The sequence below is a fragment of the Microtus oregoni genome, unplaced genomic scaffold (genome assembly GCF_018167655.1).
Source record: "Microtus oregoni isolate MIOR12 unplaced genomic scaffold, Mior012 000010F_ref0000083, whole genome shotgun sequence".
NCBI lineage: Eukaryota > Metazoa > Chordata > Mammalia > Rodentia > Cricetidae > Microtus > Microtus oregoni.
This window is the reverse complement of record NW_024543069.1, coordinates 54255205-54281820: the sequence shown is the minus strand read 5'-3', so window position 1 is coordinate 54281820 and position 26616 is coordinate 54255205. Positions and strand designations below refer to the sequence as shown.

General features: G+C 37.7%; 1 protein-coding gene across 2 annotated transcripts in view; it reads right to left on the bottom strand.

Moving 5' to 3' along the window:
• Pard3b (par-3 family cell polarity regulator beta) overlaps nucleotides 1-26616 on the bottom strand; it is a 1021419-nt gene that overhangs the window by 756650 nt on the left and 238153 nt on the right. The window lies entirely within an intron of this gene.

The window sequence follows — 26616 nt, the reverse complement described above, 5'->3', positions numbered from 1 at the left end:
TCAGAAAACAAGCCACCAGGTAGATGAGTAATATCCGAGTTAGGCTAGCTTCTGTCTACACATATAAGGCATTTTCCTGATTGTGTAATTCATGTGGGAAGACACACATTATGTGGCCAGCACCTTTCATTGCGTGGCGCGTCCTTGACTGTCTAAAGGGGGAAGTCAGCTTGAAGCCTTTATCTATTTATTCTTTATCAATAAACTTCAGGAGTCAGATATTGGGGTAAGAAGCTGGTCGATTAGAGAAGCAGCAGAAAAGCAACCAGTGACGTCCTCTCTCTCTCTTTCCTCATCCAAAAGTTCATAATCCCACTAAGCCCCTTCTTACTATGTCCTATATCTCTCTATATGCCCTGGGTTCTCCAAAACCTCTCTGGCTAATTTGTTCAGTTAGTAACTAGCTCTACCTTCTGATTCAAGGTAAGCTCCATTGTCAGTCTTGGGAGTATCAGAAAACAATTAAAATATCACACAATATTTACCCCATTTTTTTTCTAAATAAAAAGAAAGGTTGATGGAAGAAGGTCATTGGTTAATTAATAAATAAACTGCTTGGCCCTCATAGGTTAAAACATAGGTGGATGGAGTAAACAGAACAGAATGCTGGGAGGAAGAGGAAGTGAGCTCAGAGGCCATGCTCCCCTCTCCAGGGCACACGTAATGAAGCTCCAACCCAGGACGGATGTAGACTAGAATCTTCCCAGTAAGCGCACCTTTGGGTGCTACACACATTATTAGAAATGGGCTAGTCCAGGTGCGAGAGTTAGCCAAGAAGAGGCTAGATATAATGGGCCAAGCAGTGTTTAAAAGAATACAGTTTGTGTGTTGTTATTTTGAGTAAAGCTAGCCGGTGGTGGGAGCTGGGTGGTGGAATGCAGCCCCACAGCTCCTACTACAAAAGGTTTTAACTCTAACACAGTAAAACTACATACAATAAAGAAAATTATCAGGTAAGAGTTATATTCACAATGTCCATTCCATTTGCATTTGACAAATTCAGAGAAAATACTCAGTTATCTATCCTATCTTAATGAGTCCAAAGTTTTATACCTAATTCACTTTCTATCCTAACTTGTATTACCAACCCAAAACTATCTCTTTAACCTCAAAACATTTTCTTATACAGACAATTTACGCTTTTATGTCTCCCAACCTTAGATATTTCATATCTTCTTTATGCATTTTTTTTTAAATTTAGTAGAAAGAAAAACTGAAACTATAGCTTTATCATCTTCAATTCCATTAGAGACCTGATAAGGATATAATATTACCTGAGTAAACAGGAAGTAAACAGTAGGCTGCCTGGATAGTCACCCAAGGTTCCTCTGGAACTTTGAGGCATCCATCTTCAGCCTACAGGTCTAGAACATCTGACAGACTTTTCTGTGAGCTAGGAATGATGAAGGACTACTCTACCTTATCCTGGCAAAGTTTGGTAAGTCACCGTCTTTTGTGTCCTGCTTGTCCAATTTGATCAGCCTACTGTCAGAAGTTAAAGTAAGGTCAATTTCTTGCCCTAATTGAAAGCAAACTCCTTAAGGAAGTTCATCAGTATCACCATTTTCTCTAAAGTAGATTGGTACTGCCAGGAGCAGATGTGTCTCATTGTCATGAAAAGCCTTATATTTTCAAAACATCTTAAATGCCATATTCTGTAGATCTCTGAAGTGTTTGAAGACCACTTGTCTATCTAAACTACAGATCTCTGTCTGACCTTAAAAACATACCTAACATGAATACAAGTTTGATTATCATAGATGACTAATTACTAATCTGTATTTTTAATTATCCTAAACAGTTTGTAATAATAACTCTCAAAGACTAGAAATTTGTGTTATATTTTTTTTTAAGATCTGCATAGGTACAGTACCTTAAACAAGAGTAGAAACATATACAGTATAACAATAATAACCCTAAATTTGTATCAATATACACAAATCCATATCAATGGAAAACACTTAAGACTAGCAGTTGCTTTTTTCTTTAAAAGTAGATTCAGTGCTCATTTTGGCAATACATATACTAAAATTGGAATAATACAGAGAAGATTAACAGGGAGCCTATACAGTGGCCTGCATGGGACTGGATTAGGCCCTCTTCATGTGGATTTGTCTGTTTGAGGGGCCTTTGGCAGTGGGACCAGGATCTATCCCTGGTTCATGAGTTAGCTGTTTTGGAGCCTATTCCCTATGGTGGGATGACTTGCTCAGCCTTGATGCAAGGTGGAGGGGTTTGGTCCTGCCTCTTCTTAATGTGTCAGGTTTTGCTGATTCCTCAAGGGAGGCCTTGCCCTTTGGGGGAGTAGATGGGGAGGTTAACTGGAAGGAGATGAGAGGGGGTGGGGGGAGAAATGTGGTTGGAATGCAAAATGAATAATAAATAAATGAATAAAAGTAGATCCAATAACCTACCATTTTATACTATCATTCCTATTTTCTTTTAAGAATAAGATCCATGAGTCTAATCTCCTTTCCTTAGTTTCTTCCTTGACCATGACCAATAACAACTTCCCTAAACAATGACAAACATCCATAATCCAATGAACTAACAAAAAACACCCATCCAATCTCTTGGGAATGTGGGCATTGTGTTCTTTAAATTACTTCCTGATGTCTGGGGACCCTGAGAAAATTGAGATACTGGTTATGTACTGAGAGAGCTAGCTGTTCTCTAGCCTTGGCATGATGAGAAAGTGCAGGGCTTCTCTGAAGTCCTCACTGGCGTGGTCTATGAGGCTGGACCTTCTTAGCTAACCACTTGGAAGTTGTCTTCCAAAGTTGATCTTTAGGTAGTGTTTGTCAGCTTAGGTCCATAACCACAATCCAGATGGATTCCTTGCTGTAGGGCCCACTATTTTATTAGAGATCTCAAAGGTGCCTGCCAGGAATGGCCATGGGTCACTGCAGAAAACATAAGCATTTTCAATATAATATGCAGCAGATCTTAGAGAGGTTAAATGATCACAATCTATTTAATACATCCAGGGTACACAATCTTAATTACTAGTCATCTTCTTCAGACTCAAGTATAAAATCATTTATAGGAAGCTAGATGAAGCCTGTCCTTCTTGGGTCTCTGATGGGGATTGAAAACTAGATAGTATAGTTTTTCTTGTTACCAAATTCAGAAAAAAACATATAAGAGATATAAAGTTGAGAAACTTAAAAGCTTAAGTTTATCTAAGAAGATATTTTTAGGTCTAAAAAAACATTTTGGGGATGGCAATACAAGTTATGATAGAAAATGATTTAAGTATAAAACTTTGGACTCACTTAGATAGGATAGATAATACGATACTTTTTCCAAATCTGCTAAATATATATGGACTAAACTTGTGAATATAATTCTTACTTGATAATTGTTCTTACCATATATATTTTTACTGTGTTAGAGTTAAAAACCTATCTTTTTTATTTAGACAAAGGGGGAAATGTTGTGGAATATTTCTACACTGTGTGAAGATGTGCTGCTGTGATTGGTGTAATAAAAAGCTAGACAGTCAATAGCTAGGCAGGAGAAAAAGGCAGGACTCTCGAGGAAATAGAGGAAGAGGAGATGTGATCAAGATGTGGAATGAGTCAGATACACAGAATGGGAGAAAGGGAAAAGCCACGTGGTAGAATGTAGATTGATAAAAATATGGGTTAAGTCATAAAAGTTAGTAGGACAAGCCTAAGCTAAATGGTCAAGCTTTCACAATTAATGAATTAATAAGTCTCTTTGCCATTATTTGCAAGCTGGGAACCAACAACAAAACTTGCCACAGGACCTGAGCAAAAGCATCATTGCTGTTTATTTCCTGGGCATGATATGATCCGCTGCCTCAAGCCTCCATTGCTGTTACCTTTCTGCCATAAGAGACTGTATATAATTTATAGAATTGACTTGAATTCTGAGTCAAGATGATCCCTTCTTCTGTACATTGCATTTGTCAAGGTCTTTTTATCACAGAAACAGGAGAAATACCTCAGGCAAAGCATAGTTCTAGGCACTTGTGAATCTTCTCCAAGACCATGGCCTGCAGCTTGCTATGTAGACCCAAGCTGGTTTCATACTCACAGTGATACACCTGATTTTGACTCTACTTCCCAACTGGATTAAAGCATGAACCACTATGCCTGGCAAGGACACCCAATTTTTTCTTACCAGTGAATGGTAAGCTATTCAAAAGTTTCACACATGCAGAAGGCACAAGCAGCAAGTGTGGTTAAGTCAAACCACACCAGTACAATTCCAGGAAACGGTCCATAAGAAGTCCTGGCTGTTCTGTTGTGCCAAGTAGCATGACTGCTGCTGATCAAAACATAAGAAGGCCTGAGATTCACATTCACCATTTTCTACAATCCATGAAAGCATAGTTTAGTAACAAGATACAGTTCAAGAGCATCTTGGTGGTATAAATCTTCTTAAGTTTAATTGCCTGATTAGGACTTTTTTTTTTCTTTTACAACAGTAAGAATGGCAGCTTACATCTGTATTGCTTTTGGTTTAGAGAATATTAGTTCTTTAATGGTAGGGACCAGGTGTTCACCTTCCCCTTCCCTTCGAAGCACCCAGAATAATGTGCTGTAATTATGCCTTTCATTTTTTAACTAATTACTATTATTCGGAGATGTCATTGTGGATGCACTACACCAATGTAAAACAGCTCTCAGAATACAGTCACATTGGACCACAGCCTTGTGTGTGACTCTGAGTGGCTCTGCACACACACGTGGAATCCAATGTCTCTTTATAGCTGAGCTCATCTCTGTCATCACACTGGACCTTCTCACACACAGCTTCATACTGTGTGTGGCAAGAACTCACTTATGTATGTTTTTGTTGTAACAGTGGTGAGTTCATTCTTCCCCCAGAGAAGTGCAGCAACCTACAACAAAGGCAGGTGAGGGCTTTAAGAGAACTCAAAATTCTTCAATTCCCCAGATTTGAACAGTTAAAATTCTTATCTCTTCTGAAATATTAACTATCATTACAACTTGTTTAAAGCATAATACCAACCATGGATGTTGAAACATTATAAAAATATAGTTTAAATACCCACCCAGATAATTCTAGACTATATCTACTCATGTTTAAGATAATAAAGATAGTATATGTTTACTCATGTTTACAAATATATAAGTATATGTATGCAAACATATAAGTATATATTTACAAATATATAAGTATATGTATGCAAACACATAAATATGTATTTCCATCCCTAGGTCACCACAGTCCCAATACCACAAGACATGGGGCACAGGACAACATACTTGTGTTGTAGCAAAACCAATTCTAGACGCTTCTTTCATTATTTTCACACATTACATATAGGACAATCCCATTAACACAAAGTGGAAATACAGATTGAGCCACTGGAGGCTTTTGTCGAAAAGGCACTTCATTCTTCAGCTGCCAAATACATCCAAAAATAAACCAAATATATTCACTGTTTTTGAGAGTGGAGAAACTCTGTTCTTGTGTATCTTTAGAACACCATCATTTTGATTCTTTCTTTATATTCCATTTAAATATTTCTACTAAGTTGAGCTTAAATTGGAGGAGTTTTATTTCTGAGAAAACTTCTAAAAGCAACGAAGTGTCCTAACTATGACACGTGAATGGAGTTTCTGCAAGTTTTCATATAAATGTGATAGTTAAGAAATGCTGTCTTCATTTTCAGATAGTCCAGTTGCCCACAGTGGCCACGTAGGTCACTTTGCCACGCATTTGAGCTCAGCAACACAGCTCGAAGAGTGAAAGTATGTTACCCTTTAAAGTCCAATCCCCATTCATTACAAAGTTTAAGTAAAATTTTAATAAAATAGCATCCCTGAAAACAAAGCTATTGAGATAAATTTCTCAAATCAAGGCGAGTTCAGACAAAAGGTGGCTTTCTAGCTGAAGTCCATTATTCAATTAGTAAGGAAAATAGTAAGTACAAGCAATCCATTTTCTAGTTCTTTAGGTAATAAAATCAGTTACCATGCCATAGCATAACATGTAAATTTCAACAAATAGAACTTTAAAAAAATTTTCAACTTTATTTATTCACCAATCCCCAATTAGGAAATGGACTTCACATATATCAGAGACATGATGAGAAAGTATTCTTCATGGCTAAGTGCTTCTCTCTTTGGCTAAATTTCCTTTTCTAGCTAGCGAGGACAGAAGGCAGCTATGATTTCCGATTTTCTCTGCCCTGCAACCAAGATAGGAAGTTGTCCCTATCTGGACAACAACGGTGAGAACTCTGCCCTTGCTCAGATCTCAGAGAGTGCTGGGAAAACACATCCTTCCTCCGAAAAGAAATAATCTCAGTTTGTATCATCTGAATTTTCTAATGTCAGAGTTTAAATCCAGGTCCATATGAATTCGTAGAGGAACATACACCATACTGATATATATATATATATGTTGGTTTTTTTTTTTTTTTTTTTTTTACTGTATTTAGCTGTTTATTTCAATTCTGTTCTAGCACTCCACCCCTACCCCCAGTTGGGGATCTTAAGGGCAGAACTATTGAAAGACAGTGTATTTCTTTAAAAGCAGATTGACTAACAACTTTTAAACATTTTTGCCATAAGCCCTATAAACTAGGTATAACCTAAATAACCATCGCATTCCAGGGCTGAAAGTCACTGCTTGGGCTACAGTGGCCATAAAAAGAAGTGGATGTTTTTAGATGTAGGGGTGGCATGTCTTGGAGCTTTCTCAAACTTAGCTTATTTACCAGTGTAACTATCTATCTTGTTTACTGTATTTTAGGAAAACCAGATCCTGATGAAATTTAAAAATATCTACAGATGCCAAGAATTTACAAAGTCAGGGATACCCTGAGATTAAGAGTCTCATGTTCTACCTACTGAGCTAGCCCGGTGGCCGGGACGAACAAGCAGCCTCCTCCTTGCAACAAGATTTGAACTCTGAAGACATAAACTGGAATCCTGACCATTTCTGACAGGAAGAGTGCTGGTTAATATTTACGGTCTGGGCCTTCTCATCTTGAGATTGGGATAATACTAGTTTACATAAAACAATAGAATAAATTCTTAGTGTATTACAGTTCTTCAATAGGTGTTGGCTGACTATGAATCTTTAGAAGACACTGTAAAACATAGGTCACATCTGTTTTGAAATTCTTCACATTGGTGCTATAACAACTCACACAACATTGATTTTCCTGATTCATTAAAATATCTGTGATAAAAGGAAAATTATTGGTACTTATTCACTCATACACAGTCACAGACAGGTATCGAGACAAGAGAAGACGGGATTTTGTCTAGCAATTAGCAGCCAAACTTCCTCAAAATCATCATGTGAGTCAATACATCATATTAGCAACAAGTATACTATGTGAAGAAACTCAATTATGATTCTAAATATTTTGAAGCTTCATCCATAATAAGGGTTTTTAATTTGACACTACACGCGAAACATAAACGCATTTGGGAAAAAAAAAAGGAAAGTAATATTAACCTTGCCATAGAGTAATTTGGCCATGGCATCATAGAATAATTGGGCCATGTGAACAGCAACAGAGTCTGAACCAAAACATTGAGAAGGGAGGTCAAAGATTAAAATTTGGGGATTGGAAGTAATAAATGAAAACTCAGAAGGTAAAACTATCTTGAGATGACATTTCAAAATGGAAATGCCTTCCTGGTTAGCCAGCAGAAAGACGAGGTCTGTAAGTGACAGGAGCCAGTGTGTGACACTAATCAGCAGAGACACAAGTGAAGCTTTGAGACACAAACAATTCCCTGGGCTAGAGTATAAAAAAAAAAAAAAAAAAAAAACAAACAGCTCTGAACTCTAGCTGTGCATTGGAATTACTTACAGAGCTTTAAACACTTGCTCCTGCTCCAGGCCTAACCCCAGAGGTTGTGATCATGGCTGGGGCTGAGCATAACTGGAGCAGAGAAAGAACAGAGGGTGAAAAAGGAGCCTCAGGGAACTCCTGGGGCAAGGCAGGAAAAAGAGATAGAAAAGGAAGCCAATTGTGCAGTAGTGAAGGGCAGGGCAAGCCAGGGAGTGAAGGCAGCAAAACGCAGTGGAGCAGGAAATGTCAAGGAAGAGCAGTGATGAGAACAATGGCTGCCACAGGACAGAGGCTGAGGGTGACCCATCTAAGCAATGCCTGCTTCCAGGGGGTGCTTCATCTATGCAGATTCAGGTGAATGGATGAGGGCTGGGGACTCTGATGCACCGACAGCCTGGGGATCCCACACTGGACCAGGAGCAGATGGTCTCTGCTGGGCTGAATGGGATTGATTAGACTAAGCTTGGAGTTGCAACCTCCCACATCCCGTGAATATGATCAAAAATTAGTCTTCTGCCAGAGAAGAAAAATGTAACCACATTCAGAGTGAATAACTGATTCATTCATTCATTCAGCCAACCAGTTAGATACTTCCACATCCATTCATTTAGCAACCATTTACTGCAGGCAATGAAGATAGCACTTCAAAACAATCTTGAAGCCATGTGATTTATGCTAATTTGCATATAATTTTAATCTGTTTCAAAACTGTAGTACAGCATATTTAACATGTATTTTTGAAGTACTTGAAATTCATTTTGACAGATTTTTTAAAGCAAAAAAGTGTATTTTTATTGTGAGCAGACTATTTTCCTCCTCAGTATCCCCCACAGTACTTAAGCAACTGTCTACTTCATTAGAATTTAGTTTTGTTATCCTAAAACTGTCAGACTAATGGGTACTTTTTAAATTATTACATTAATGTTCATAATGCAAATTCCAGCTCTGAAGCCATTCATTAACAAAAGAGAAGGCCAGATCTCTTTAACTAAGCATGGACCATCTTCTCTCTTCTGTAACTATCACTGCCACTTTTACAAAAGCTTTAAAGAAAACCAAATAAATTAATTTTCTCATGTAATACAAGAACAAATCCTCACCTCTGTCACTGGCTTCTATTCTTATTATAAGAAATTCCCCATGTGTTATAATTTCATGCATTACTACCATTGTACTGATTTTCAGAAAAATGTAAATAAAGAAGGATGTTACCATTGCTAACATTTGTTTACTATATATCATTACCACAGCTATTAATATGGACCGTGGCTTTAACTACATTTTCTACCAATATAGTTACATTTTAGTTTTTATCAAAGAGGAGAGGTCAAACTCTAGGGTCGCCAGTGAGCCTCACACAGCCCCAGAACTAAAGGTAATAAAAGACATTTTTCAGACCAGTAAAAGCAAAATGAAAGAAAGTATCTTAATTTTCATATACATGTATGGAACTAAGCACACAGATAAAATAATTCTGTTTCTAAAAGAAAAAAAAGGTGTTATCAATATTTAATTTTTATATTACAGCTGTCAGAGGTGACTCTTTCGTGTCTGCTAAGGTAACCTCACTCTTACAGCTCCTTCTGGAACTCTCCAAAACATCTGGAAACCAGACAGCAATGGGTGGGAATGAAGAACAAAGTAGAGAGGGGAACACGGTTTGGCTCTGTGTTGGCATTAGAACTCAGATAGCTAGGGAAAAGTTTTAGCCTTTAAAACCTGCCCCTACAACATCATTTCTCCTATTCAGTTTTTCATTTATATTATCTTCTCTTTGTAGCTTTTAATCAACGTGATCGTAGTTCTATTATTAATATTATTTTCCTTCAACATTAATGACACAAGTACCTGTGTCAATAAGCAGGATGCAGTCTCCTCACATATCCACACATTTATTAATAATCAGTATTCTGTGGCCGAGATAATTTTTATCCTGCATTACATTCATGTATGTAGCTACTGGGCTATAAGGAACATAAAATAATTCATGTACTTCATCTCTGTATTTATTGTTACATATTATAGATGAATCAAGTTCAAGCTTCTTAACAAAATAAGCAACCACCCACACAGTTCCTAAACTTTTTGCTAAAACACATACCTTTAAAAAATCCAATTACTCATAAATTGCAGAAATCTTTGCATTGAATAATCAGCACTTAAAATACCAGCATGAGACCCCTATTGACCTATAGCAAAATTTCAAGTGCATCATTCTGTGGCACCGGAACTGAAATAAACAAGAAAAACTGCAAACAGCTCAAACAGCTGAAATATGACCCCCGCTTCTTGAATTGTTGCCCCTTCAGAAGGGGAGGGCCCCAAAAGAGAATGGAGAAAGAATAGATGGAGAGAAGGGGAGAATTTATACACGTGTGCTAATTGATATTTTGACCTTAAAGATAAAGTCACAATTTGCATAGGCCATTTCAAACAAGCAGTTCCACTGTGGCACAGTGGTTCCCTGAAAGGTGACCCCACTGCCTCAAGATCTCATTATCAATGAAAGGGATTAGGAGATAAAATATGCCACATGAACAGCATGTGACACATTTAATGAGATGACTGTGTTTTCTCCATTTCCTATCTCTCAGATATTATTCAGTGCCATCAATGGGAGGCTTATATTCAATCCAGAATAACTGGGAACAAGTTGTCTAACAATCCAAGAAATATGTTTAGTATATACATATTAAAAATGAGCTGAAAGAAATTGATTTGATTTAAACATTAAAGTTCATTTGCATGCTCCATCTGTTTTTTTGTCCCCATGAAGCTCTAACTAAGATGCCACAACTCCAGCTTCCCCTGCTATTAACTTCTTGCATGAGAATGGCATTAATTGTCAAAGTTAATCTGAAGCACTGGTCTAATGTTATTAGCAAAAGTTCATGTTTTATTTATGTTCTCTACAGTTTCCTCTAAGGCTTTATTTGTGATCCTAAATCCCACTTTCTCTTGGCTCCTCTGCCTGTGTCAGCTTGTCTGATGGCCTTGCATTTGATGACCCTGTCGGCCGAGATGAGCACTGGGGAGGCATTTTATAGAATATCCTTGATTCAAGACTTGTCTTAGATTGTGTTATAATCAGACAAGGTGTCCAGGCTTGGGGAAACCACAGCAGCAGAGCGCAGTTCTCCCCAGAGCGTATCACATGTCTTACCGTGGTGACTTATCACTGGGAGTGTTGGCCTTGGCCACCTGGCAGGAGGGCTGTTTGCTCCACTCTGAAGCTCGGTGCCAACCCTTCACGCTGCAGTTCCGAAAACATACTCACCAAGTGTAGCTTGTTTGTACTTAATGAACTTGGAGTTAAGCTTCACTTTTGATGGCAAAGAATCCACATACATAATCTGAAATTTTTATTTGTAGGATGTTATATTATCACTTATTTATTCAGTAGTTCATTAATAGCATAGAATGCTTGGAGATTTGCTTGCTTTGGGTTCCTCCCAGAGCACTAATTTATGTATTTACCCCCATCTGTGGGTAGTGGAAGCCCTTTCATTTGGCCTCCATATCCCTTTGACACAGTACAGTCACTATGGGACAATTTGAGCTGCACAAACCTGCTGCACTTACTTTGTTGCTGCTGTAAGGTGCTCCAGGACACTATCGGTCATCGCTCTTACGGAGTTCTAGACCCTTTTATGAGAATGCACAACTGGAAAGCAGTATCTGAGAACTAGCAGTGCTTACTTGGTCCTGCTGTGGTGTGGTGCATCTTGGCATTCAGAGCAAGGCTGTTTATAATTACATAATGCAAATGAGTGTCCAGACATGTATATATATATATATATATATATATGGGTATGTTTTATACATACATACATACATACATACATACATATGTGTGTGTGTATGTGTGTCTGTCTATACTGGGCTCTACGCTGATTTCCCGCTATAATTCATCCTAGCCTTTCTTCTATTGGCTCTACTCTCTCACTCCAGATTACAAAAGGCACTGGGAATGTACTTCACACTCTCCTACGAAAATGGAAAGATTTAAAAAAGGAGTGATTTTCCAACCGACAGTTCAACCTATAGAAATGAAAGTTCTATGAAGATGTTAATAACAGGGGGTATGAACAAAGACTTCCTTCCTCATTATGAACACTACTTAGTCAAAGTTCTCAGAAGTATAGGTCTTAGCTAAGGCTGAAATGTTCAACCTTCACTTGATATTTCTCTTGGGGCAAGTTATAATTGGATGTAACACCTATTAACTCAACTTCATCCTGATAATTATTTAATAATTTTCCTCATATTTCTTTTGTACAACTGCATTTTGAGTAGCACTAATATATGCAATGATAACATTTTGAGACATGCGAAATACTTAAAATTGTAATTACTGTATGATCATCCCAAAGGAATCATTGAAACTACAGTAACACATTCAAGACCAATATAAAAATAACTCATCACTGTATTCTACATAGCTAAAAAACCCCAGTGCTTTAATAAACTTTATTTTAAAAATAAATATTTTGAATTACCACAAACCCAAAATTCTCAAAATGAAAACTCGGTGTGAATAGTGTAAATCTACATTGGTGTGTACTTAACGGCCTTCTTAAACCAACATTTCCAGTTATTTTCTGTGAACTGAGGATGGAAAGCCAACAATATCCACCTAAGAATCCCAAGATCATGGATTTCTTGGACGCATTTCTTAGACAACAGACAGGGCATGAATCCAGCTTCTTGTCCTCCCCACATTGCTGGACCTTTCTCTTGGGCAATGACTACTCGTTAATCTTTGCAGATCTGCTTTGTGAACTCAGATTCACTCCAAAGCTTCTGTCAAACAAACCATGTCACAATCATTCCATGAGGGCAGAGAACACCAAAGAGATGCACATGTATATTACAGAATTATTCTTAGCCAAAAATATAAGCTATTGAATATATCTGTATTGATACGTAAAAATAAATATCAGGGTTTTGGACATGTTAAGCATAGATTTTACTACTGAGATATATCCCTACTTTCCAAAGTAAAACTGTGCTGCAGTCAAGCTACAGAATGGGAAAAGATCTTCATTAACCCCACATCAGACACAGGTCTGATCTCCAAAATATACAAAGAACTCAAGAAATTGGTCATCAAAAGAATACATAATCCAATAAAAAAATGAAGTATAGACCTAAACAGAGAACTCTCAACAGAACAATCTAAAATGACTGAAAGACACGTAAGGAAATGTTCAGCATCCTTAGTCATAAGAGAAATGTAAATCAAAACAACACTGAGATTCCATCTTATAACTGTAAGAATGGCCAAGATCAAAACCACTGATGAAACTTAGGCTGGAGAGGATGTGGGGTAAAGGGAACACTCCTGCATTGATGGTGGGAGTGCAAGATGGCACAGCCCCATTTGGATGTCAGTGTGGCTATTTCTTAGAAAATTAGGACCTCAAGACCCAGAAATACCACTTTTGGGTATATACCCAAAGGATGCTCAATTGTGCCACAGGACATGTGCTCAATAATGTTCATAGCAGCATTGTTTGTCATAGCCAGAACCTGGAAACAACCTAAAACCCCCTCGACTGAAGAATGGATAAGTAAGTACTACACAGAAGAAAAAAATTAACATCTTGAATTTTGCAGGAAAATGGGTGGAGCTAGAAAACATCATTTTGAGTGAGGCAACCCAGTTCCAGAATGACAATTATTACATGTACTCACTCATAAGTGGTTTTAAAACATAAATCAAAGAAAACCAGCCCACAAATCACAGTCACAGAGAACCTAGACAACATTGAGGACCCTAAGAGAGACATACATAGATCTAATCTACATGGGAAGTAGAAAAAGACAAGATCTCTTGAGTAAGTTGGGAGCATGGGGACCTTGGGAGAGAGTAGAGGGAAGGGGAAAAGCAAGGAGGGGATCAGAGAAAAATGTAGATAGAGATCAATAAAAAAGAGAAAAAAGGTAAAATATCAAGGTGTAGATGTTCAATTTATTTCCTGAAAATTAAAGAAATAAAATAAAAAGACAAAACTCACAAAGCAAAATATTGTAAAAGAGACATCAGAAAATCAAGCATAATGACCCATAAAAAAAAAAAAAACAGCAAAAGAGTGTGGTGGGGGAACCTGCAGTTCCTTCAACCTACTGCCTTATTCCAGGAATAGATAAGGGCAAGGAAAACAGAGCAAGTTCAATGGATTATTACAGTCAGCAGTGAAGCTCAGAGTCTAAAGAGCCCAAGGTGGGCAAAGTTCAAAGGACTGAGGATTCAACTACACCAATAACTCTAGAGACCTTGGAGGACAATGCAAGTAGTTAGCCAAGTATTAGTTGGCAAATACCTACTAGTAAACTGCCTGGGGATGTTAGAAATTGCTGCCTCAGCAGGCACACAGCCAACAACACTTAGGAACAGTTTTCCTTCTCCAGGGGCTGACTGCAAACTCCTGACTCACAGAGGGTGCATGGCAGGGTCATTTGAACTCAGCCTGCATGCTTCTCTCCTGCCAATAAACAAATTCTTAAGCACCTGGAAGGAGCCGACTAATTCTGAGAATGTAGTTGTGTCTCAGAATAAACACACAGTATTAATAAGAATAAAAATCAAATCCAGGGACTGGAGAGATGGCTCAGTGGTAAAGGGCACTGGTTCCTCTTCTGGAGGACCCAGGTTCAACATCCAGTTCCCATTGGGTGGCTCACAGCCATCTGTAAGCCCAGTTCCAGGAGATGCAACTCCAGCTTCTGGTGGGCACCAGGCAAGCCTGTGATGCACATGCAGGCAGAATACCCATGACATGAAATAAAAATAAAATAAATTATATCCAGCATCCAATAAGACAGAATAAAAAAGGGCTGATATATAGTAAAAAATTATGAAGTAAATTCAATATAGGAAAACTATGAGTTACAATAAGGACATATATATGTATGCTCACCAAGCACTGACAACACATTAGAACCAACAGTTGAACAGTGCATGGTTACTATTAATGCATTAAAAACTCAATAATAGAATATATTCATAAGCATATATACTTTATATTTGATGTGTGCTTGTATGTGTGTCCATGAGTTAAATAAAAACTTCCCCTACATGAGACCTACCATATGCAAGCACACCGAGTGGAATGAACAGATTAGACCTTACAGAAGAGAAGGATGAGTGACCTGAAGTATGGCAGGTGAATCTACACTAGAGAAACACAGAGGAATTGAATGTTCTTAGAATGTCAACAGAGAACTCGTGAGCCTCGTGGTCTTTGAAAAACTAGGAGACATTTTTTTAAAAAAAATAACAAAAAGTATGCTTAAAATATGGTTGTCAGGGAGCTATGTAGCATGGTGTTTTTCCAGCTAATGGTGCAATTTTAAGAGGTCTTTTAAAATTTGGGGCATGGTGCCTAGCTTGAGACAGAAAGAATTTGCCTTGGAAACTATGTCTGGTCCCCAGCCACTGCCTATACCTCCCTTTCTTTGTGAGATTGGCAGCCTCTGCATGTGTTTTCTGTCATGATATTCTACTCACCATGGAAACAAACCTAGCATATGCATGAAGTATGAACTTGAACCTAAGAGTTCATACACCAAAATAAACAACACTTCTCTCACTCTGTTCTCTGGTGCATTTTGTCACAGAGGTCAGATCTGATCAAAGCCCAGAAAGGAGCCAGAGGAAAACAAAGACATTAGTCCAGAGAACCAAAGGCAGCAATGGCACCACTCTTACTAGTACTGCAAGTAAAGAAGATTTCAGGAGCGACATTCTGAAGGTGCTAAAAGAGTATTAATATTAAATCTAAACTTCTATATACAATTTAAGGTCACCATGAGGTACATGTTTGATGAAGAAGGCCGCTCGTTGGTTCCCAGGTGCTAGCTCTAAAATAATCACACAGAAACAATGTTATTTAAATCACTTCTTGGCCCATTAGCTCTAGCTTCCTATTGGCTAACTCTTAACCCATTTCCTTTAATCTGTGTATCGCCATGTGGCTGTGGCTTTCTGTGTAGAGTTCCTAAGGCATCTGTCTCCGTCGCGGGGCTACATGGCTTCTCCCTGACTCTGCCTTCTTCCTCCCAGCATTTAGGTTAGTTTTCCCTACCTATCTATGTTATGCCCTATCAACAGGCCTAGGCAGTTTTCTTTATTCATTAATGCTAATCACAGCATACAGAGGGGAATCCCACATCACGTGTTAGCTACAAGATGTTATAGCCAGTAGAACTTCACTGAAAATAGACAACACTCAGGATCCAAGGGTGGAGAAGGAGCCAGTGTGGGTCACTTCCTGTCCACACTTGAGGGTAACTGGCAGATAGGCACATAAAATGCCAAGGGCTTAAATGCCCCAGGGAAAATTGGTCACTTCAAGACCCGGATGTGTCTACCTACATGAAGCTCATTATGTATGTGCACAGAGAGAAATGAAAAGAAATGGATGGGTCATGTCAAACCCTGCCAACTGACAGCTAACATCCCTACACCCAATCTGTAAAACAATAGTCAGAGAAATGAGTACCAAGTATTACCACGGCATTCAACAGAATTTCATTACACACACACACACACACACACACACACACACACACACACGGTTAAATATCAAATGGATACTTAGGAACTCTAAGAACAGTGTAATTGAGCTTCACAACTGAGGGCAGTATAGTTATTACAAAGTGTGACAGGAACGGGCACCCCCAGAGTCAGAAATTGCAGTACCTCATTGCAATATTTTATACAACAAACAGAAAGTCATAAAGAAATCCATTCCTGAAAAGATATTTAGAAAACATTATCAACTAACTTAATCTAATTGACATCTACAGAACAGTTTATCCAACAACAGCAAAAGACACATAATTCTCAATAATTGAAAAGCATTCAAGTGACACAAATTATGTTCTCTGACTAGAACCAAGCTAAATTAAAAATCAATAATGAAAGATTTACAGATAATATAAATGTCTGGATAACAGTGTACTTCTAAATAATACAGATTCAATGAAGATACAAAAATACTAAGCAGATTGAATTGAGTGAAAACTAAAACCTATCAAAATTTGGTAGGAGCTGTGTAAGCAACACCCAAGTGAATTAACAGGACTGGATAAATGTGTAGACCGGAAAAGAAGCAAGAACACAAAATTAATCACCTCAGCTTCAAACTTAAGGGAATTGGAAATTAATCACAAAGAGTGTAATCATGGAAATAATAAAGTACAAAGTGGGAATCAATAAACCAGACACAAAAATAACTCAGAAAATATCATCAATTAAACCAAAAGTTGCTTTATTTTGAATTTATTTTTAAAATACAAATTTAAAAACAAATTGATCAAAATTGACAAAAGAGACAAAATATAAATTAAGTCAAAATTATCAACAAGAAGATGGCAGAGATAACAGAATGGCAGCACCAGAGATTATAAACAGGACAAGGAAAGATTAAGTAAAACTTTGTGCCGGAATGATCAGTAATTCAAAATAAGGACACAATTTTTATGAACTACACAAACTACCTATGTTACTTAATATGAAAACAATAAATACTATTTTACCCAAGCCCAAATAACGAAAGAATAAACAATAATAAATTTGCATCAAATCCTTAAAAAACGAGAAGAGGCTTTTCATGATGTGTTCTGTGAGGATAACACGGCTAATCAAACAAAACAGAAGCAACAAACTACAGTAATAAACAGAAATCCCTAAACAAAATTTTGATTTTATACATTCAATCTAGGAATCCACAACATCACAATCTCTATATTCAGTGGAGAATAATCTAAACATTTAGGAGTAACTGTTGTAATATATCATATTACCAACAGAAAAGAAAAGTCATACAACCATCTTAATAGAAGAAAGTCATTTAATATGTCCAGTACGCATCCCTGCTCCTAACACCAACAAAGGAAACACTGCTCAGAAACTTGAAAAGAAAGGAATGTTTCTCTAACAGCAAACAAGAATTACAGAAACTACAGCTGATTTCTTTTTTCCTTTTCTTTTTCTTCTTTTATTTTTTTTCTTTTTTTTTATTTATTTATTGAAGATTTCTGTCTCTTCCCCTCCACCACCTCCCATTACCCTCCCCTCCTCCAGTCTAGTCCCCCTCCCTCTTCAGCCCAAAGAGCAATCAGGGTTCCCTGCCCTGTGGGAAGTCCAAGGACCACCCACCTCCATCCAGGTCTAGTAAGGTAAGTATCCAAACTGCCTAGGCTCCCACAAAGCCAGTACGTGCAGTAGGATCAAAAACCAATTGCCATTGTTCTTGAGTTCTCAGTAGTCTTATTTTCTCATTTTTTAAGACAGGGTTTCTCTGTGCCTTTGGAGCCTGTCTTGGAACTAGCTCTGTAGACCAGGCTAACCTCAAACTCACAGAGATCCACCTGCCTCTGCCTCCCAAGTGCTGGGATTAAAGGTGTGCGCCACCACTGCCCAGCTTGCTGATATCTTTCTTAGTGGTGAGATAGTGAATATTTTCCTCAAATTGTTTACTCTTATCACTTCAACTCAACTTCGATGATGGAAAGTCTAAACAGAGAAAGCATGAAAGAAAACGGAGTAATCTGTGGTGTGGGAGGTCTTTCTGTCTATGTGTTGCTTTTATTGGTTAACGAATAAAGACCTGCTTTAAGCCTATGGCAGGGAAGAACAGAACTAGTCAGGGAAAGCTAGGCTATATGCTGGGAGAAGGGCAGAGTCAGAGAGATGCCATATAGCACTGCCAGAGACAGACACTGGAACTTTAGCTGGTAAGCCACAGCCACATGGCGATACACATATTAATGGAGATGGGTTAAATTATGATATAAGAGTTAGCCAATAAGAAGCTAGAGCTAATGGCCAAACAGTGATTTAATGAATACAGTTTCTGTGTGATTATTTTGGGGCTAAGCGGCTAGGAATCAACAAGCTGCCCTCCTCCAACAATTGTGATTATGGAAATGAAAAACAGCTGTTTATGTTTTCAGAGGCAATCCAGACAGAAAATGTAATAGAAAACCTATATTTAATACAGCATGTATATATAAATCAGTGACATATTGCCGATATATTCAATTGTAAAATATATATTTATGTCTATACATATACATACATATATATGAATATGTATGAATATATGAATGGCTGCATAGTCATCATAAAAGATGTATTTCCAAAAGCTAAGAAAAAATTTTCAGAATTCAAATTTTAAGAATAATATCATTAATAACCAAATTTAAAACTATAAACAAAACAGGCACGTATCAAGCAAGTTATATGAGAGACTGATGCAGAAAATAAGAAGGCTCTAGAAGAGAACTTGAAGGACAGTTTCAAAGCTGGAGAGATATTTGTTCTTTATGAATGAGCTGATGTAAATCCTCCCCACAATGGACTAATAAAATCCCATCAGATTTTCAACAAGCGCTGTTGCAGGACTCAACAAGGTAATTACTGGAAATGTAAAGGATCTAGAATAGCACAGTAATTTTATAAAAATGTGGCAAAGGCCATGCAGCATTGGAAAGGTAACAGTTTGTGAAAATTGTGTCAAAATAAAGATTCATGTAAACAAAAGAAAAATTGCTGGAGAGATGGCTTAACAGCCATGAATACTGGTTGATCTTCCAGGGGACTAGGATTTGATTCCTATCATTCATCTGGTGGCTTACAACCATCACTCCACTTCCAAGAGATCTGACATTTTCTTTTGCCCTCTGAGGGTATTACACTATACACACATGGTGCACAGATATACATGCAGGCAAAAACCCATTCACTTTCGGTAAAAATACAAAAATAAAATAAACTTGGACTCATCTCTCTCTATGTATCTCCATCTCTCTCTCAAATATATATTTGATTATATATATATATATTCAAAACAGATTACTGACTTAATCACAAAACCTAAAATCTGAGACTGCATAAATGTTTCTTAGATAAAATACCAAAGGCATGATCTGAATCCAAAAAAGGAAATTGATTTTAATGAAAATCAGAGATTCCATTCTTTGGATCACATATTTAAGGAAATAAAAATATAAGTCACAGCCTGAAATGTTGCCAGGTAATATGGCAAAGAATGATATGTGCCCAGAGTACATAAAGAACTGTAGAAACTCAATGGAAAACAACCCAATGAAATAAATGGATTTCTGCCAAAGCCTATATGGATGTCAAACAAGTACATCAGAAGGTGCTCCCCACCCTTCTCATGAAAGACTTAAATTATAACCTACAATTGAAATCACAAAGACTAAAATACTAGCCATATTAAGGTTGGTAAAGAGAAATACTAACTGGCAGAGTCAGTTTCCAGTCACATCTGGAAACAATCTTAGATTAGGTACACACTTCTCAAGTGATCCAGTCACTGAACTCTCAGGCACTTACACTCACACAATGAAAACATTCCCTCATCAAATGACTTTTACACGAACATTAAGAGTAGCTTTGTGTGTGAAGTACTCAATGCATGCCAAATGCCCATCAATCAGTAAAGGCACATTTATTCAAGGAATACTGCGTGACCATGAAAATAAAATTCACTATGAATGCTGTGACACCAATATATCTCAAAATAATTAAAGGTAGACAGGGGAGTCAGACGCAAAAAGCTACGTGTATCCACCTGTATGCAAGTATATAATCTGTGAAGTGTGTAACAGTAGTCCCAGTTGAGGGGGGAAGGGATGTTGCAGGAGGTCCTCCCACTCCTCCAGCCTATCACCGCTGAGATACCAGCCCATTGGGGCGTGGTCTCTCTCCCTTTAAAAAAGCGGCCACTTCCCTCTCCTCTCTCTCTTCACTTCCTGCTCCGCCGGCGACTAGACTCCTTTCCTGGTTGCATAGAGGGCTGTTGCCTGGGACAGTGATCTGTAAGTTTTTTCCCCTTTAAATAAATACCACCCTAATAATCATAACCCCGAATTGGTGTGGCATTGTTTGTGACTTACGCCTTCAAAGGGATCAAGATATGTGGGCAAAGGGTTAATACACAGCCCATTAGACATATTGTGGGAATGGGTTAAACCATTATCTTCACTCTAATGAAATTGTATGTGCATTTTTATATATCCAGTAAACATGAAAAACACCCCATAGAACACGTATTTCTGAACTGACTGTTCCCCAAGGAAACAATAGGTGTCGTGATAGAGATAGACAGGGGAGAGTCATGGAAACCGTTTCTTTTGTTGGTGAAGGAGAAGGCCATCTGAGGCTGGGCAAAACTATCCTTGCCTACTCAAGGTTCCAGGATTTAAAGTTCCCATAGATTCTGGTGTGATGTTACTGCAGCTAGTACATTGCCTCAGTTCAAATACAACTCCAAGTTGGGAGCTGCTAACCTCAAAACCACTTTACATGCTGTACCGTACAATTAACAAGATTTTTAAAACATAAAATAAGCTTTCATCAAGCTGACCAGGTTAACCAGTATGAACTGTACACGGAGTGGTATATATCAATGATATGAATAAACACAAAGGTAAAAAAAAAGAGGAAGAAGGAAGAAAGAAGAGAAAAAGAAGGAACAATGGCATTACTCAGAGTTGAAAGTTTTCAATATATAGCTTAAGTTGAAGGAAAATATAAAGAAAGGCTAATAGTAAAGGCAAAAAAAAGGGGGGATCAACATATCTGGAAGTTAAGCAATTCAAGTAGGAGAAAACAAAAAGAAAGCCAAAACTGTGTTATCTATTGACATTATTTTAGATTTTAGTTTTTTCAATTTGTTTTGTTTTGTTTATTTCACCGACAGCTGAGGGGGTGGGTTTTGAACAAAGTCTTAACTGTAATGAAACAGGAGTCCACGTCTCCTAACGTGTAACATAAGGTTGGCATGAAAGCAAACATTTCTATGCTTCAACCAATAGGCCATTATGTTGCAGAGAATAGACTCACCTCACCCCTCCCAACTGCCCTTTGCAGTAGTGTTTTACAGCATCTTCGTTAGAAACAACTCAGGCCCTTAATGTCTATCTCACATAGCATCCACTGCATGGCACGGAGTGAAGATCTCCCTAAAGTTCCATAAGACAAGTTCTCTCTCCATCATTTGTCCCAAACACTGTGTTAGATACTGCGAGGAATAAAATCAAGATTCCAACACTGAAGAGTCTATGTAGGCCAGCAGAATAAGATACAGAAGGAAAAAAAAAAAAAACAACAACAAAATACTTCAGAATATTCTGTAACAGCATCAGACACAAAAGTTGTGCCTTCCCCCAATGAAGAGTAGAGAAGCACAGGAAGAGCTGAAAGAATACAGTGCAGAAGAGAGCAATGCCAGAGAGAAAACCACACTCAGAGTATACACCGGCAGTTTCAGAGCCCTGCAGTACCACTGATGTAGGATAAACCAATAAAACGTTATCTCAATTTTACAATGACTTTCATATCTTTTTAAGTTTTCTAAACAAGAATGGTTTGAAATTACATAGAATAGTTCTCCTCTCATTGAGCTAATATAATTTATCAAAATAATAATTATTAATAATAATAATAAACTATGACTTGATGTAGAAACATGGATTGGCAAAAACTTCATCTTAAAATTCTAAAATTCATTAAGCCTTACATAGGGATATGAAATACATTTGTTTAACAAAACGTAAAAAAACTACAAATATCTACTTATAAATTAATTTTTATTACATTTACTTGTCCAGTTTTTCTTCTTTATACCATTTTTAATATAATTTCCCAGTAAGCTAGTATTATTCACAGGTATATATTTTGGGTAAAATCATTTAATAACTCTAATTTATGAAAGTAACTTAATACAGTAAAGGAAATAGGAAGCTTGAAGTTCCTCATGGTATAAATTTTTTTTTATTTAATCTGGTTATATTTTCTTTCAGGCAATAAATTTATCAATAAAGTAAAAATTTATTTCAGTAATGTATTTAAATATAAAATAGAGTAGGATGTTTTCCCTGAACTCTTGTAATAAAGTTATTTTTAATTGAGAAAACTTTTTCCATATGCTATAACTCTTTGAACATTTTAACTATTAATAATATGCAAACTATTTTATTTTCTTAAGAAAGCTTCAGGTTCTACAATATAAAGTTCTTAATTTAATGACTAATTTAAAACGAGTACCAAAAGCACAATGCAAATATTATCAACATATAGCATAGCCAGAGGCAAATATGCAGGAAATAGTGTCTGAACAGAACCAGATTTACCTGGGCTAAGCATATTCACGCATGCATTTATAAGTTCATTGAGAATGAGACAGCTATGAGATCACTCAGCTGTTGGGCTTCATAAGGGCTCATGTGCAGGCTTTGGTAGTTAATATTGACTGCCAAATTGACAGGACCTAGAAGGCTAAGCATCTAGTCCTGCCTCTGTGGGATTATGTAATTAAGTCAGCCTCTGGAAGGGCTATGAAGAATTTCCCAGATTAAGTCAACTGAGATGGGAAGCCCCACCCCATAGACAAGCTCTCTGCTTCCTCACTATGTTTGCTCATGAATACGGAGAGAGAGAAAAAAAATCAAACAAACAGATATGAAGTGTGAGTAGGATCTGGGTTTACAACCAACCTACCGAGCAATGGAGCAGACAATACATACACATATGACTTTCTCCATTAATATCTCTTTGTTCTTAAGTAGTTGGTGACTTTGTCTCAGAAAATTTGAAATTGGTCATAAATAATGATATAGATGCAAAATAAAGAAAACATTAAAAATGTAGGGTGCTGGGGACCAAATATCACTCACATTTGTTAGTAAAGACCTCTTCCATTCAACTTTCAGTTCCTGATCAAGCTGAAAGTCGGCTAAGCCATGTGTTATATGGGATCTCCATCTTAGAACAGAGGGGAGAAATGACTTCTCACTGGTAAATCTAAAGGTATTTTCACACTCATTTTTCAACACTCCTATTAAAGCTGTTTACGAGTGTGTATACACTGGAGGTGAAAGAATGACAAGGCACACCTGTGCGGTGAGAGAGCAGGGGATGGAAGTGGCTCTCTCCTACCACGTGGGTCCCAGGGAATGCAGACAAGGAATGAAGGCAAGTGTTTGTCCCTGTTGAGCCCCACCCCCAGCGTCTTTTATACACATCTGAAGAGAAGCATGCTTTACTGAGCTGGTCCTTTTATGTTTGAAAGTTCCAGAATGAAATTCAGGAACTGCCTTTTTGGGCAGGCTCAGGTAGAGCGTTCTCTACTAATCTAATCATAGAAAAGGTTACACTGTAGAATATCTGCCTTTGACAAACGTGTAGGCTGTTTCCAAGTATTATGCTTTGTTCCTAAGATAAAAGAAACTCAGATGTCATGGTGTCAAGTGGCAAAACCAGTATCTATTGTCAGCCTGGACTGGCCTCTTGAGACTTCTGCCCCACAGGCGTCAGTTCCCATTGGGTCTGAGTCCATTCTGTCTGGAAAATGGGAAAGGTACCTGATCTTTACAGCTTCTTTATTTTATAACAATAAGATAAACATAGCTTTCCTGTGCGCAGCAACAAACAAATACCTCGCCTCCAAATTTTCTAAAATCACTACCAATTTATTTATTCAAACACTGAAGGAGAAAGGGGCAAGACTCAAGTAAATCTTACTTTACTTATTTACTTTAATACTTGCAGTGGCATTTCAATTGTATTTTAATAAATAAAGCTTGCCTGAAGATCAGAGAGTAAAAAACCCCCCGGGCCAGCCTTACAGACCAGGCAGTGGTAACACACACATTTAATCCCAGTAGCCACACTAGTTGCCATAGAAACCAGGCACTACATGCCTTTAATCCCAACCCTAGCGAGGATTATAAAATTGGAGGAGACAGCTCACTAACCCAGTCTCATTCTGAGATTCCTGGAGGCAGGATCGCCATTGTGAACTGAGGTTGAGGTCAGAGCCAGTGATGTGCTGCTTTGCTTTGCGGACCTGCCTGTTGAACCTTAATTTCTTTCTCTGAGTTTTTATTAATCGTGTTTCAAATACTTATTTGTAATACATCCCAACAGATGTATTATGGAACTAATTATAATAAAAGGAGATATCTTTTTTTCTTATTTTCTTAATCTTAACTTGCACAAATATAACATTTTAACGTCATTATTAAATGTTTACATTTTGAATGTTTCTATAGAAACTACTTTTATTACTTTTATATCTGTGATGTCTTTATGTAGGTACATGCACATAAGTAGTCGTGCCTGAGAAGTCAATAAGAAGGTGTTAGATCTCCAGGAGCTGAAGTGAAAGGATGCTGTGAATAGGATGATTGGCATGTGGGAAGGAACAGTGGTCCTCTGCAAGACTAGTGCAGATCTTACCTACTAAGCCACCTTTGCAGTTTATGCGGATATTTCTGTTTCTTCCAATGTCTTACATTTGTTATATTTTTTTATTGATTTTATTGAGCTATACATTTTTTTCTGCTCCCCTCCCTTCCTCTCCCTGATGTGGGATAATGATCTTTTATCCTGTCACTTGTATTAATTTTAATAAAACGCTGATTGGCCAGTAGCCAGGCAGAAAGTAGAGGTGGGGCTACGAGAAGAGGAGAATTCTGGGAAGAGGAAAGCTCAGTCTGCAGTTGTCATCCAGACTCAGAGAAAACAAGATAAGAATCCCTCACTGACAAAGGTACCAAGCCATGTGGCTAACACAGACAAGAATAATGGGTTAATGGAAGATGGAAGAATTACTTAATAAGAAGCCTGAGCTAATAAGTTAACCATTTTATGATTAATGTAGACATCTGTGTGTTTCTTTGGGGCTGAAAGGCTGTGGGACTGGGCAGGACAGAAAACTGTCTCCCCTCCCCGTCTACCCTCTCCCGTGGTCCCCATGTTCCCAATTTCCTCAGGAGATCTTGTCTTTTTCTACTTCTTGTGTAGATTAGACCCATGGATGTCTCTCTTAGGGTCCGCACTGTTGTCTAGGTTCTCTGGGATTGTGATTGGTAGGCTGGTTTTCTTTGCTTTATGTCTAAAAGGCACTTGTGAGTGAGTACATACGATATTTGTCTTTCTAGGTCTATGTTACCTCACTTAAGATGATGTTATCTAGATCGATCCATTTGCCTGAAAATTTTAGGATGTCATTATTTTTTTTTCTGCTGTGTAGTACTGTAAATATACCACATTTTCTTTATTTCATTCTTTGGTTGAGGGGCATTTAGGTTGTTTCCAGGTTCTGGCTATGACAAACAATGCTGCTATGAACATAGTTGAGCATCCTTTGGGTATGTACTCAAAAGAGGTATTGCTGGGTCTTGAGGAAGGTTGTTTCATAATTTTCTGAGAAATCGCTGTACAGATATCCAAAGGGGCTGTAACAGTTTGCACTCCCACCAGCAATGCAAACGTGTTCCCTTTACCCCACATCCTCTTCAGCATAACTTGTCATCAACGTTTTTGATCTTGGCCATTCTTACAGGTGTAAGATGGAACCTCAGAGTTGTTTTGATTAGCATATCTCTGTTGGCTAAGGATATTGAGCATTTCTTTAAATGTCTTTCAGCCACTTAAGATTCCTATGTTGATACCTAGACATAATAAAGGCAATACACAGCAGGCCAACAGCCAACATCAAACTAAATGGAGAGAAACTCCCAATCATCCCACTGAAATCAGGAACAAGACAAGGTTGTCCACTCTCTCCATATCTATTCAATATAGCACTTAAGGTCTTGGCTAGAGCAATAAGACACTAAAAGGAGATCAAAGGGATACAAATCAGAAAAGAAAAAGTGAAACTCTCACTATTTGCTGATGATATGATAGTTTACATAAGCGACCCCAAAAATTCTAACAAGGAACTCTACAACTCATAAACACTTTCAGTAATGTA